We start from the raw sequence: 16,475 nt of genomic DNA on the forward strand, positions 1-16,475 counted from the left end.
CACTCTCCTCTAATGCTACAGGAAATCTCACATTCAGGAGCCTGGCAGCAAACCCTACAGCTAAGGCTGCCACTGACCAAGAGAGTGAGCGAGCAGTCTTGATCACTAATCAGAGAAGAGCCGGACAATAATCAAACTGAACTTAGCAAGAAAAATCCCAAATTCTGCTTAAACATGGAGGAGCAGAAACAATATTTTATCTCCACTCTGTCCCAAAATTCCATTAAAATGGTAAAGAATTAAAAAAGGTAAAAATCCACAAAGACCAAGGAAAGAGAAAAGGAGATGACAGTGAAAGATGAAAAGCAGGTTAGGAGAGGGTAACTGACCCAGCGGGGCAGGGAGAATGTAATCCCAGGCCTACAGAGAGGGGAAGCTGGGGAGAAGCAGCCTTTTGTGCTTGAAGCCACAAAATCATCAGGAATTTCAGGAACGTGGTACTCAGAAGGTATGTGTGTGGAGTAATTAGGCTAAAACAAAAATAATTATGCCAGATAACTCTAAATACAGAAACACTAGGCACAGCTGAGAATTGGGAGATTAATTCGTTGCCTACTTTGAATAGTTGAAACCTCCAGCCTTCCTCTATTTGGTTCAAAAATGCCAGCAGAGGCTTATACCACTGCCCTCCCTCCACCTCTGCCCCTCCACCCACCCCACCTGCCCTACCATGCACAGTATTGGAAGATTCTCTGGAGAAACAAACCAGCCCAAGAGAAAATGACCACTGCAACTGAATTTGGGGGTTTCTGCCAATGAAATGGATGGGTCGCTGCCTGAAAAAACAAAACAAAGAGATAACCTACAGTGAAGTTTGTCAAGACTATTGACAAGCTCCAAAAATATGCAGTCAGATCGCTGTTGGGTGCTTCAGCCTTAAGTATGAACACACATACAAGGACCACTAGACATTTGAGGAAAGCCTCTAAAATCAGACCAGACACCAAAATAAACAAACAGGAAGAAGGAACTTGGGGAAAACAGACAATGCAGGGATAAAAGAAAACTCTACAAACAATTCTTTTTAAAAAAGAATTAATATCTTTGGAAACATAAAGAGATACTGCAGCTATGAATCAAGAAAATGTCATATATTTTATAAGGAGGATTTTGAATACAAAAAGTTCTTGTAAAGTACTATATCTATCTATCTAACTATATAAAGTTATGGAAAAATCTCCTTCTTTGGCTTTGACCCTCCTGCTTCCCTCTTGCATCATATAAGGACACTTGTGATTACATTGGGACAACCAGATAATCCAGGATAATTTCTCCAGGTCAAGATCCTTAATTTAATCCCATCTGCAAAGTCCCTTTTGCCAGGTAAGGGTAGCATAGTCACAGATTCCGAGGGTTAGGATGTGAACATCTTTGGGGGAATCATTATTCTGCCTGCTATGGGGGCCTTTTTGGGTGGGATTTCAAATGGATACTGTCCATTTTTCCTTCCTGATGGGCCACCTCTAGCTCTGATCCACAGGAAACTCATTCTTTGCCTGGATAGAAGCTGAGCAACTCTCCTTGGCTTGCTCCACTCCCAAAGCAGCTAGCCAACCTGCCTTGCCTCTCCACTGGATTCCACGGGCAGGAATCAGCCTTTGCCCTAACTGCAGAGGGTCCCACACTCTAGGTGGTCAAAGGAAGCCCATGTCATTAGCCTTGAGGCACAGGGAAGCACCACCATGCTCCTTTGTTGAGGGAGGGAGCTCAGTTTCAGCACACCTCCCTGCAAAGACATCTGCTTCACCACCTCCCCAGTCTCTACTCCCAACTCTCTCACACGCTCAGTATGGGGAGTCACCTCACTGGTTCTCTTGGTGGAATTTTCTGCAGATCCACCTCTCATCTCATTCTGTCATTTATGTATTTCATATCTTGGTGATTCAGTCAAACTATCTAAGTTAATCTGCTGTAATAAGAACAATAAGGAGAAAAGTGAGCAGAGGACACAAAAAGGCAATTCACAAAATAAATACAAATAATTAATACTCATTTAAAATTCATTTTCCATGTGATGAGATATATTCAAATTAAAACAAGATGCCATCTTCACTGATGAGATGAGGAAGGTCCTAAAGTTTGATAACAACCTACAAGGAACTGCATAGGCCTTTTATACACTGCTGAGGGGAAAGAGAATATTTTGGATGGCAGTTTTTCAATATGCATCAAAGTCTTTAAAATGTATATTTGAGGAAATCTTTGGCAGGTGTACAAAGATGAATGAATAAGGATATTCACTGAATCAACATTTATATTAACAAAAATGATTGATTACTAACTAATAAAGGATTGGTTAAATAACTTATAGTCTCTGTATATGATGTAATGCTTTGTAACCCTCTGAAGTGATGTTATAGAAGATTAAATGACATCAGTAAATGAGCCTGTGTATATCGACAAATGAAAAAACATGACTTGAAAAACAGTATTTGCAGCAAAATTTTGTGGGAAAATACATATGAGAGAGAAACATTTAGATGTTAAAATTGGATATTTTTATGTAGTGGGGTTATGGTTAAATTCTAATTTTCTTTGGCTTTTCTGTATTTTTTAATATAAAACTATGAAATTGAATCATAACTTTTATAATAAAATCCACTTTAAAAATAGTAAATCGTTTTTTCCTGTCTCTTCAGCAGAGTTGTCTTTGGGATTTGGTTTTGATGTAAGTGGAGCCTGTTGGGAGTAGTACTGGGAGGGGCTCTCATTGTAAAAGGGGAGCAGGAACACGGAAAATGCTCAGCAGGGACAGGGCGAGACAAATTCCACATCAGGACTAGTAAGGGTGGGGAAGGAGTCTTGATCAGACAGGTTTCTATAGTCAGTGCTCTATTAATAGATGGTATGCTTGCCCCTCAGGGGGTCTCAATCAGCAAACATTGGTTCTGTACCCATGAAGGAGAAGAAAGAGTAAATTCTGTTTGAGATTTAAAGGGCTGGTTAAGGAGAGAAAAAAATGTATGAAACAATTACAAAGTATGCAGTAATATATTTAAAACAATATAGAACTATTTTGATATATTGGCTGGATTATACAATGGTAGTGGTGATGCAGAGTAAATGACTAGAGTTTTGAAAATTTGTTGAGAAAGGGTAGGTGAACTACATGGATGAATGGGTTGGTTCCAGCCCCAAAACTCCTTAAAGAGTACCTCATGCTTAGTATGCAAATAAGTTCCCATTAAGTGTTTTGGAAGGAAGAAAGGAAAGAAGGAAAGAAGGTGAGAAAGAAAGAAAGAAAGAAAGAAAGAAAGAAAGAAAGAAAGAAAGAAAGAAAGGAAGGAAGGAAAGAGAGAGGGAAGGGAAGAAGGAAAAGAGAGAGAGAAAGGAAGAAAAAAGAGAGAGGGAAGGGAAGGAGGGAAGGAGGGAGGAAAAAAGAAGAGACATTTCAAGTGGGAGGTATGGCTAAGCCAGTGGTTCTCAAACTGTGGTCCCTAGACCAGCAACATCAACATCACCAGGAACTTCTAAGAAATGCAGATTCCCAGGTCCCACCCAGATGTGCTGAATCAGCAACTCTGGGGGGTGGGGCCCAGCCATCTGTGATTTAACAAGCCTTCCAGGGGATTCTGATATAGCTAAAGTTTGAGAACAACTGGGCTAAGCAAAGACGTAGAAGCTGGCATGAGCAGGTTGTGGGTACAGAGACTGGCTTTACTGGAGTGAAGAAGCCATATTAGGGGTTGATGGGAGACCAAGTGGGAAATATAGAAACTGGTAAGGCTTTGTATTATTGGAGGTAAAATTAATTAATTTTCTTCATAAACAACATGACTGGTATTTACAAATAGCTAATATGAAGGAAATGTGTTAAAGAAAAATAATCACCCATACTTTCTCCTCACCAACACATCAATTAGCTTAATATTTTCCCTGTTCCATTACAGTGTTTGTATATACACATAGATGATATTCACACAATTATAATGAAGTCATACATGCAATTTTGGGAGTTTGTTTACTTGTTTTAGCATCTTGTAGTGGGCTAGCATTTTGATACATTAATCAATGAGCTTAAAATTTATTGTAGTTTTCTTATTCAACATAGTATTAGAAGTCCTAGCCAGAGCAATTAGTCAAGAAAAAGAAATAAAAGGCATCTAAATTGGAAAGGAAGAAGTAAAATGGTCACTACTTGTGGATAACATGATTTTATAAATACAGAACCCTAAAGACTCTCAGAAATTATTAGAAATAAAACAAACACAATAAATTTGCAGGGTACAAAATCAAAAAACAAGAGCCTGTTGCATTTCTATATGCTAACAATGAGCTAGCAGAAAGAGCAATTAAGAAAGCAATCCCGTTTATAATTACAACAAAAGAATAAAATACCTAGGAATAAATTTAACCAAGGAAATGAAAGACCTCACACTGAATACTGTAAAACATTGATGAAAGAAATTGAAGAGGACACAAATAAATGAAAAGATATCCTGTACTCATGGACTGGAAGAATTAACATTGTCAAAATGTCCATATAACCTGAAACAATCTACAGATTCAATACAATTCCTATTAAAATCCCAAGGACATTTTTCACAGAAATAGAAAAAAATTATAAAATTTATATGGAACCACAAAAGACCTTGAATAGCTAGAGCAATCTTGAGGGAAAACAAACAAACAAACAAACAAAAAACACAAAACAAAGCTAGAGGTATCAGACACCATGATTTCAAACTACATTACAAAACCATAGTAATCAAAACAGCATGGTATTGGCAGAAAAACAGATACATGGATCAACGGAACAGAACTGAGAGCCCAAAAATAAACCCACACATATAGGGACAATTAATTTATAACAAAAGAGCAAAGAACATACAATGGAGAAAGTATAGTCTGTTCATTAAATGGTGTCGGGAAAAATGGACAGCCACATGCAAAAAATGAAACTAGACCACTATCTCATACTACACACAAAAATCAATTTCAAATGGATCAAAGACTTGAATGTGAGCCCTGAAACCATAAAACTCCTAGAAGAAAACATAGGCAGTACGCTCTTTAACACGAGTCTTGGCAGTATTTTTCTAGATATGTATCCTCAGGCAAGGGAAACAAAAGCAAAAATAAACAAATGGGATTACATCAAACTAAAAAGCTTCTGTAGCACAAGGGAAACCATCAACAAAACAAAAAGACAACCTACCAAATGCGAGAAGATGTTCATAAATTATATATCCAGTAAGAGGCTAATATACATAATATTAAAGAACTCATACAACTCGACAGCAATAACAAAACAAACACACAAAATTACAACCAGATTAAAAAATGGGCAGAGGATTTGAATAAGCATTTTTTCAAAGAAGACATACAGCCATACAGGCACTGGAAAAGACTTCAACATCACTCATTATCAGGGAAATGCAAATCAAAACTACAATGAGATATCACCTAACATGTTAGAATGACTACTATCAAAAAGGTAAGAAATGACAAGTATTGGCTAGGATATGAAGAAAAGGGAACCCTTATACACTGTTGATGGGCATGTAAATTGGTGCAGCTACTATGGAAAACTGTATGGAGATTGCTCAAAAAAATTAAGACTAGAACTAGCCTTCTTGACCATATTTCCACATGCCATTCTCTCCTGAAACGCAATGAAAACGTTCTGTTTTTAAAACAGTTGTGACAGACAATGAAAAGTGGATACTGTACAAAAATGTGGAATGGAAGAGATCATGGGGCAAGCAAAATGAACCACCACCAACCACACCAAAACCCAGTCTTCATCCAAAGAAGGTGATGTTGTGCATATGGTGGGATTGGAAGGGAGTCCTCTATTATGAGCTCCTTCCGGAAAACTAAATGATTAATTGCAACAAGTACTGCTCCCAGTTAGACCAACGGAAAGCAGCACTCGATGAAAATCATCCAGAATTAGTCAACAGAAAATGCATAGTCTTCCATCAGGATAATGCAAGACCACATGCTTCTTTGATGACTAGGCAAAAACTGTTACAGCTTGGCTGGGAAGTTCTGATTCATCCACCGTATTCACCAGACATTGCATGTTTGGATTTCCATTTACTTCGGTCTTTACAAAATTCTTTTCATGGAAATAATTTCAATTCCATGGAAGACTGTAAAAGGCACCTGGAACCGTTCTTTACTCAAAAAGATAAAAAGATTTAGGAAGATGGAATTATGAAGTTGCCTGAAAAATGACAGAAGGTAGTAGAACAAAAGGGTTAATATGTTGTTCAATAAAGTTCTTGGTGAAAATGAAAAAAAAAAAAAAAAAGAATAGAACTAGCATATGATCCCCTTTTCCCATTTCTGGTTATTTATCCAAAGAACAGAAAAACACTAATTCAAAAAGATATATGTTCATTGCAGCATTTTTTACAATAGCCAAGATATGGAAACAAACTAAATGCCCATCAGCAGATGAAGGGATAAACAGATGTGGTATATAATACAATGGAATACTACTCAGCCATAAAAAGATGAAATTTTGCCATTTGTGCAAACATAGGTGGACCTTGAGGGTATTTTACTAAGTGAAATAAGTCAGATAGAGAAAGACAAGTACCATATGATTTTACTCAAATGTGGGATCTAAAAAACAAACAAACAAACAAACAAAATGAACAAATCACACCAAACAAAAGCAAACAAGCAGATGCAGAGAACAGAGTAGTGGCCACCAGAGGGGAAGGAGGAAGGGCAGTTGAAATGGGCAAAGGGGATCAACTGTATGGTGGCAGATGGAATCTAAAATTTTGGTGGTGAGCATGCTGTAGGGTGTAGAGAAATAGAAATATGAGGTTGTATACATGAAGCATATAATGTTATAAACTGATGTTACTTCAATAAAAAATAAATTTAAAAAAGTGTATTCTGCAACATTTATTTGCCACCTACAATATGCTGGACTCTGGACTAAGCATCAGGAATTTGGGGGTGAAAAGAACACAGTCTCCCATTGTCTGATGGGAGAGTCCAGTGTGTAAAACGGTCATCACAGTGTCATATGAAAGGGATTATAAAAAGTGTGTATAGGGCTTCCCTGGTGGCGCAGTGGTTGAGAGTCCGCCTGCCGATGCAGGGGACGCAGGTTCGTGCCCCGGTCCGGGAAGATCCCACATGCCGCGGAGCGGCTGGTCCCATGAGCCATGGCCGCTGAGCCTGCGCATCCGGAGCCTGTGCTCCACAACGGGAGAGGCCACAACAGTGAGAGGCCTGTGTAACGCAAAAAAAAAAAAAAAAAAAAGTGTGTATAACTTGAGTCTTCTTTTAAATTATTTCCATAGGATAAATTCCAACTAGTGAGATTCCTGGGTTACATTGACGAATTGCTTTCTGAGAGGTATCATGCAGGACAAGAATATCTCAGCGGAGAATGGGGGAGACCAGGTGATATCTGAGCAATGTCACTGTACCCAGACACCATCCTGAGAAGGGGGAGAGGGACCCCTTCCAGCTGTTAGGAGTTTGGGCTTTGAATTGACTGCTTTACCTAAAAGAGGTCTGAAAATGAAAGAGGTTAAGTTACCGTTAAATCATCAGGTTTAAGTATCTTGCCAATGCCACTTCATCTTTGCTATCAACAGAAGTTAACATCCAGAATAAAATGCAATTATAAAAAAAAATTTTACTTTTATATTTCTGAGTAATATATAAAATTTGAAACTACCACCACCAAACACACACACACACACACACACACACACACACACACACACACTTGAGGCCTTTTCTGGGCTTTTTGTTCCTTTATTAATTTAAAATGTATCTTTTTGGGTGGGGGGCCACGCCCTGCCGTATGCAGGATCGTAGTTGCCCAGCCAGGGATCGAACCTGTACCCCCTGCAGCGGAAGAGCAGAGTCAACCACTGGACTACCAGGGAAGCCACCCCTAAAATGTACCTTTAAAGTCAGAATTAAATTTTAAATGTGCTTGGGCACTTTGTATCCACAGGCAATGTAGAAAGACATAATTATTTTTTTTCCCCTCTATTAATAGGCGTAGTTGGCATTTCCTTATACTTTGTGTCAGAGGAACTCAAAACTCTCTCTTGTATTGTTAACATTGAATGAGATGGGTGATGGCCAGCGTGGAAGGAAGCTTCTTGCTGAGAGTAAACAGAGGAGAGTGGGACAATTTGGAAAACGCTGCCAGAATTGTCTCTAGAGAATCCCAGCACGTCCTTTTGTTCCCTCACATTCCCTGTCCCCGTTTCCACCTGCTGGCCTGGCACCATGATTAAAAGCCCCCTTTCACTTTAAAAAGTGTCCTAATCTGAGTAATGAGGCCATGGTCACCCTAGCTATGAAGCTCTTTTGCCACAAGGTGGCAGCATCTGACCATGGTTGAAAAAGCACCGTAGCTTGCGGGTGGTTCCAGCATCTGTGGCAAGAAACTACCCCCTTTCTTAACCCAAGAGAGGGCTGGAAATACAGCACCAGACCAACGAAATGAGGGTATCTTAGAAAGCAAGGAGGTCATCTTGTCCACCCCCTAGAACTGACAACTATGAGAGAAGCTCATAGGATTCTCTTAGCGTGTGAAGTCAGACTTTGGTTCAAGCATTCCTGTGTGATACCCAGGGAAGGGTCCTCTCCACCAGCAGTTTCTGAGATCCTGACCTACAAAGACACTAATCCTTGCACTGAAAGTGCACACTACTTAGATATGTTCAACTGGCCCATGAAGAAGTTTTTCCCAATGATCCTTTCATTGTTAGCTCTCTTCTTTTTTCTTCCTGTTTTTGGGCTGAATTCTTTCCTCCAAAAGGATAGGCTGAAGCCCTAACCCCCGGGACCTCTTGAAAATAAGGTCGTTGAAGATTTAATTTGTTGAAATGAGGCCGTACAGAGTAGAGTGGACCCTTAATCCAATATGACTTGTGTCCGTATAAGAAGAGAAAGAGGTATGGATTGGAGTGATGCTACCACGGGTCAGGGAATGCCTGGGGTGAAAGAGGTAATCATTTCCTAGAGGCTTCAGAGGGATCATGGCCCTGACAGAAGTCTTTGAAACTGAACAGACATTTTTTCAGAGGAAATGTAGATGGCCAACAGGCATATGAAAAGATGCTCAACATCACTAATCATCACGGAAATGCAAGTGAAAACCACAATGAGTTATCACCTCATACCTGTCAAAATGGCTATCATCAAAAAGAACACAAGGGCTTCCCTGGTGGCGCAGTGGTTGAGAGTCCGCCTGCCGATGCAGGGGATACGGGTTCATGCCCCCGGGAAGATCACACACACCGCGGAGCGGCTAGGCCCGTGAGCCGTGGCCACTGAGCCTGCGCATCCGGAGCCTGTGCTCTGCAACGGGAGAGGCCACAACAGTGAGAGGCCTGCGTAATGCAAAAAAAACCCCAAAAAACTACAAACAACAAATGTTTGGCAAGGATGTGGAAAAAAGGGAACACTTGTACACTTTGGTGGGGCTGTAAATTTGTGCAGCCACTATGGAAAACAGTACGGAGGCTTCTCAAAAAACTCAAACTAGAAGTACAATGTGACCCAGCAATTCCACCCCTGGGTATATACCTGAAAAAAACAAAAACACTAATTCAAAAAGATGCATGCACCCCAATGTTCATAGCAGCACTATTTACTATTGCCAAGATATGGAAACAACCTGTGTCCATCAACTGATGAAGGGATAAAGAAGATGTGGTACATATATATACAATGGAATACTACACATCCATTAAAAAGAATGAAATAATGTCATTTGCAGCAACATGGATGGACCTAGAGCTTAGCATACTAAGTGAAGTAAGTCAGAAACAAAAAGACAAATCCCATATGATATCATTTATATGTGAAATCTGAAAAATACAACAAACTAGTGAGTTTAACAGAAAAGAAGCAGACTCACAGATGTAGAGAACAAACCAGTGGTTACCAGTGCGGGGGGTGGGAGGGGTAGACGAGTGGGAGGTACAAACTATTGGGAATAAGACAGGCTGCAAGGATGTATTGCACAATGCAGGGAATATAACCAATATTTTATAATAACTATAAATGGAAAGTAACCTGTAAAAATTGTGTACATTTTTTTTAAAGAATATAAAGATCAAAAATAAATAAATAGGGACTTCCCTGGTGGCGCAGTGGTTAAGAATCTGCTTGCCAATGCAGGGGACACAGGTTCGAGCCCTGGTCCGGGAAGATCCCACATGCTGCGGAGCAACTAAGCCTGTGCACCACAATTACTGAGCCTGCGCTCTAGAGCCTGCGAGCCACAGCTACTGAAGCCCGTGCTCTTAGAGCCTGTGCTCCACAACAAGAGAAGCCACCTCAATGAGAAGCCCACGCACCGCAATGAAGAGTAGCCCCTGCTTGCCGCAACTAGAGAAAGCCCGCGTGCAGCAACGAAGACCCAACGCAGCCAAAAATAAATAAATAGATAGATAAAATAATAAATAAATAAGTCTTTGAAGGTATTGTGCGTTAAGTAGAAGTTTGATTAGGTCACTTCTAAGGTCCCACACATCTTATGATTCTATGATAATTTATGGTTCTAAGAGAATCCTTTCCTAACTTCTTTGGCTCATTGAATTCTCCCACTCTTTTGAGGTCTTATTTTTTTGAATATGTAAGTTTGTATTGATATTTGAGTTTTGACGTTCCTTCCACAATTAGATTGTACATTTTTTGAGGACCATACCTTATATTTATGCTTTACTGCCCCCTCCCTAAGGCACCCAGCAACGCTGCAGATAGTCACTGGCTTCTCAATAAAAAGTGGTCATGGAGAGTTGGACAGGGAGTTTGGGGTTAGCAGATGCAAACTATTATATATAGAATGGAGAAACAACAAGGTCCTATTTTATAGCACAGGGAACTATACTCAATATTCAATATCCTGTAACGGAAAAAAAAAAAAAAAAAAGAGTGGTCAGGGAGGAAGGGAGGATCCAGCCCAGTCTTGCTTTTAGAGAGCAAAGCTCCCAGGCCCAAGTAGGTGCAGCTGCAGGATTCCAGCCCCTTCTCTCCTTCAAGATAAACCTCAGCTTCAAAAATTGAACAGTTAGGGGCTTCCCTGGTGGCACAGTGGTTGAGAGTCCGCCTGCTGATGCAGGGGACACGGGTTCGTGCCCCAGTCCGGGAGGATCCCACATGCCGCGGAGCGGCTGGGCCCGTGAGCCATGGCCGCTGAGCCTGCGCGTCCGGAGCCTGTGCCCCGCAACGGGAGAGGCCGCAACAGTGAGAGGCCCGCGTGCCTCAAAAAAAAAAAAAAAAGAGAGAGGCCGCGATAGTGAGAGGCCCGCGCACCACGATGAAGAGTGGCCCCCGCTTGCCACAACTAGAGAAAGCCCTCGCACAGAAACGAAGACCCAACAGAGCAAAAATTAATTAATTAATTAATAAACTCCTATCCCCAACATCTTCTTTAAAAAAAAAATGCCAAGATTAAATTAAAAAAAAAAATTGAACAGTTAGGAAGGAAACAACCCCAGGAACTTTGAGGATCCTAGGCATCGGCTTTTGAAATGCAGAATGAGGCTTCAGCATTTCCTTAGGCATCTTTGTAGAAACAATAAAAAATTAAAAAATTTTAAAAAGGTGAATGGAAGATGAAGGGTAATGATCTCTGAAGATAATCTGCCTTCTCAAATTAAGATGTTTTGTTACTGTAGAGCTTAAAAGGTGATAATGTGAACAAATAGGTTTATTTAGAACTTACAGCTCAATGAAATGTCCTATCATTGTAGAGACTGTCCCATTGTAGCAAATCTGGAGACTTAATGCATCCATCTGCTTGTTTCAATATTTGGTGAGGAAATGGACCTTGGGAGCCTCCTGTTATCAGTTTCTGCAGGATTTCGGGCAAGTTGAGCAAGTAACACAACATTCTTTCTGTAAAGGAAAGCCGAACCTGCCCTTTCTGTTTCCTACGCGTATACAAGCTTAAGTCCAAAGAGCATGGAGACATTTGCGGGGGAGATGGGACCTTGGAACTTGAGATGGGACATCTGGTGGATGACCCCTCCAAAATTTTAAGTCTCAGCTTCTTCTAAACTCTCAGAGCCTGCAGAGTTGACCCACCTCTCCCTATTAAAAACTAGTACCACTCTCTCTATCCCCCAAACCCCACCACCTCCTCCTTGCTTGAAGACACTACAGAGACCTCTCCCCACCATCTACTTTTCTAGTAACTAGGCTTATAATGAGAGGTAAGTCCCAGCATCACCCACTTGGGATATACTGGGCCTGATCATGGAAGAAAAGGAATAGACCTCAAATGAGCTGCAAGTCCCAGCCAGCATGAACCAGCAAAAGTCAGAGGATTTCACATGGGACTGGATTCTGAAGCTGCTGAACCAAGGGGGCTGAAACATAAGAAAAGATATGGAAGAGTTTCCTGTTTTGGGAGCACTCTCCAAGGATAGAAGATTTAACACCCTGGCAAGGACTTCAGGAAGTCCTCACTGTTCCAATGGCTCCTAGAAGCATGGAAAAATTGATGGCCCAAGCCAGATGCAGCTGAAATACCAGAGCTGCCCCAGGAGGCAGTGGAAGAAGAGATGAAAAGGTTCAGGAAAGGATCATGCTAGGGTGGATGTTCTATAAGGCTGGGAGACTTACCAGATCCTTCTGTTCCATAAGAAGGCCCGGCGAATACACCATTCACAAAAGCTAAAAGAAATGAGCTAGTGAGAAAGACACCAGCATCACCAAAAAGATCAAGAGGGGCTCTCCTCTGTTAACCAGGCTGCTGGTAGGAGAGGTAGGTGAAGAAATTGGCTCAGTGATACCAATGGTGTTGAGAGGCCCAGACCAAAGAGGTCAGGCGGATGCAGTTATTATGATAAGCAACAAGGTTAGAGTGGCAGCCAAGGGGCCTGACCCCAGAGAGTTATGGAGATGATTAAAAGAATATGGTGTCTTTAGAGGCAAAATAAACACTCAGCCAACAAGGGTGTTTCTTAGCTTGTATCATTAGAAGAAGTCAAGGATGGATGACAAGGAGTCTAAGGGCAGCAACCCCAATAAAATGTCAGACTCAGATTCAGCCAGGCCCCAAAGAGAAAAAAAAAGAGAAAAACCTACAACACCAAACATACAGAGGCATGATTCCATAAGTCCTTCCCAAAGGGATCCACAGTTATTTGATTGGGTAACTGGGGGAAGGGGACCCCCTAATATTCTAAGGACTATTGGACACAGACTCTGAGCTGACATGATACCCAGAGAACCAAAGCATCATCACAGCCCCCTGTTCTAACTAGTGGGGTATATGGGTAATGACTAAAGTCTCTGCCAAGGTCTGGTTTACAGTGTGCCCACTGGGTCTGCAGATATACCCAAGTGGTAATTTCTCCAGTCCTTGAATGTGTAACTGGGGTTGACATGATTTTTAGCTGAATCATTGGGTCTTAGGCTTGTGGGTAAGAGCTATCATAGTAGGGAAAGCCACATGGAAGCTTGTGAAACTGTCACATCCCCAGCCAAGATAATAAATACAAAATATTATTGCATGGTAGGGAGGAACTGTTGATATTTGCACCACCCTTAAGGATCTAAAGGATGCAGAGTGGCAGTTCCCATAATGTCACTATTCAATTCAATAGTTGGCCCCTTCAGAAACCTAGTGGAGCCTGGAGGATGACAATAAACTACTGAAAACTCAACCAAATATAAGCCCCAATTCCAGCCACTGTATCTGTTTATCTACCACAGCAGATATGACCTGGCCTCTGGCACATAGTATGAAGCTTTGGTCTGGTGAATGCATTCTTTGCTATTCCCTTCAGAGGAAAGGATTAGAGACCATTTGCACTTATACGGGTGAATAACAACATAGATTTACAATTTTGTCCCCAAGGCTATGTTAACTCCCCTGCCCTAAGTCATAATATAGTCCAAAGGGATCTGGACCATCTGGACATCCTGAAGAATGTCACATCGATCCATTATTTATTGATGGTATTATGTTAATCAGGCCAGGTGAGCAAGATGCACCTAGCATGTTGGAGGCCCCAGTAAGACACATATGCCTCAGAGGATGGAAGGAAAACCTCATGAAAATTCCAGGGGACTGCCACATCAGCGATGTTTTTAGGGGTCCAGTGATCAGGGTCCAGCCAGGAACTCCCATCCCAAGTGAAAGACAGGATATTATATCTTGTACCTTCCACCACAATGAAGGAAGCAGCGTATTTGACAAGCTTCTTTGGCTCTGGAGCAGCATACCCTCCACATAAAAATACTGCTCTAGCCCATACACCAAGCAGCATGAAATGCTTCTACCTTTGAGCGGGCCCCAGATCAGGGTCCACATCCAGGACCTCGGCAGCAGGTCCAGGCTGAGATGGAAGCAGTCTTGCCACTTAATATTAGAGGTAGAGGTGTTGGGAAAAGATGCTATGTGGAGCTTATGACAAGCCCCAGTGGGAGAATCACAACCTGGTCACATAGTCCCCTGTGGTTGTTTGGCAAGGCCATGCCACCTGCAAGGGAGAATCATGTGTCTTTTGAAAAACAACTGCTAGCGTGATACTGGGCCCTGGGAGAGACGTAACACCTGAACACAGGACCCCAGATGAATATGCATGTGGAACTGCCCATCGTGAACTGAGAGCTATTACACCTACTAAGTCATAAGGTCAAGTCTGCCAGCAGCAACTCAGAATAAATGGGAAGTGGTACAGCTGGGACCAAGCACAATGAGGGCTTGAGGGCACAAGCAGGCTGCATGATCAAGTAGCCTGTCCCTCATCTCCACGACCACTGCTGCACCAGTGCCCCTCCATAAGGGGCCACACAAGAGCACACATTAAACCACATGGAAGAAGAACAAAATCCAGGCTTTGTTTATAGATGAGTTGGTTTGATATGCAGGTTCAAGTTGAAAGTAACCAGTAGTTGTGTTACAAGGAGTGGCCTTGCAAAGCAGAGAAAGCAAGAGAAAGTCCTTCCAGGAAGTAGAACTTTAGGCAGTGCACCTGGTCATCTACTTTGTGTTAAAGGAAAAATGGCCTGATGTTAGAATATAGACGGAGGCCTGGATAGAGAAAGATTGAAAGATTGGTTAAAGACACATGGATGGACAAGGGAGCTGTATGAAGTGTGAAGCTCTTTGTATCATAGGCTAATGCCCACCAGAAAGTATCCACCATGGAAGAGGCACTAAATTACCAAGCAGACAGAATGATTTGGCCATCTGGTATCAGCCAATTCCAGGCATTGGCCACCGTGGTGCTGGCACAATGGACACAAGAGAGAAGTAGTCACGGTCAGAGGGATGGACTATGGGCTCCCAAGAACAGCCTGGGCTCCCACTAACCAAGGCTGAGTTTAGCGCTGTTGTTAACTAGCGTCCACCCTGCCAGCAACAGAGCTGAACACCAAGTCCCCCGTGCAGCACCATTCCTCGGGGAGACCAATTGCTCCTCCACAGCAAGTTAGTTATTTGGAGCCCCTTCCATCCTGCAAGGGCCAGTGATTCGTCATCACAGGATAATGTCTATTACAAATAGCATCATAAGCAAATAATCCCAACCAGTAAGAAGTATATTTGTTTTAATCCCCAGACTCAAGTCACTCCAGAAAGGTTATGCTAAGAGCTGTGGAGCATGTTTTCCCACAGTGATCTATACCAACATCCTGAGATGAATTTCAGCTAAGATCTTAGGCTATATGTTTACTCCTATGATCTATGAAATAATCTCCTGGGATTCTTTACTCTGTGCTTTTACAGCAGGAACTTAACCATCTCAGCGCTCTCCTGGCTGCCTCCAGAACAAACGTCTTCTGTGTTTGGAAGGTGTGAATGTTGCTGGATCGTAATCTTTGCTATCAGCCAAATGATGGTTGGAGTTGTAAAAGCCTGCTAATGGCATTATAAAACCATTATTTGTTCTATGCAATTACTTTCTTCTGTTATCATTTGGAGGAGTGACAAGTTGAATAGTTCACCTTCCTCTAAGAGTTTCTTTGTTTAAAAAATTTATTTATTTTTGGCTACGTTGGATCTTCGTTGCTGTGCGCAAGCTTTCTCCAGTTGTGGCGAGCAGGGGCTACTCTTCGTTGCAGTGTGCGGGCTTCTCATTAAGGTGGCTTCACTTGTGGCGCGCGGGCTCTAGGTGTGCGGGCTTCAGGAGTTGTGGCACATGGGCTCAGTAGTGGTAACACACGAACTCTAGAGTGCAGGCTCAGTAGTTGTAGCTCACAGGCTTAGTTGCTCCGTGGCATGTGGGATCTTCCTGGGCCAGGGCTAGAACCCGTGTCCTCTGCATTGGCAGGCAGATTCTTAACCACTGCGCCACCAGGGAAGCCCCCTCTATGAGTTTTTAAGGAAGTGATAAAGGACTTGTAGTAATCCAAGTGTTTTTAAACAATGTTTTCTTAAGCCTTCAGTATTCTGACCAGAACTTGGCTGAGGGAGAGGGAGGAAGGATGTGTCTCTCCCGCAAATAACAAGGATAGAAAAAAGCTTACATGTGTGGGTAGAGGAAGCAGAAAAATTTGCAATGATGCATAAGGAA

Source organism: Hyperoodon ampullatus (genome assembly GCF_949752795.1).
Source record: "Hyperoodon ampullatus genome assembly, chromosome: 2".
Classification (NCBI taxonomy): Eukaryota; Metazoa; Chordata; class Mammalia; order Artiodactyla; family Ziphiidae; genus Hyperoodon; species Hyperoodon ampullatus.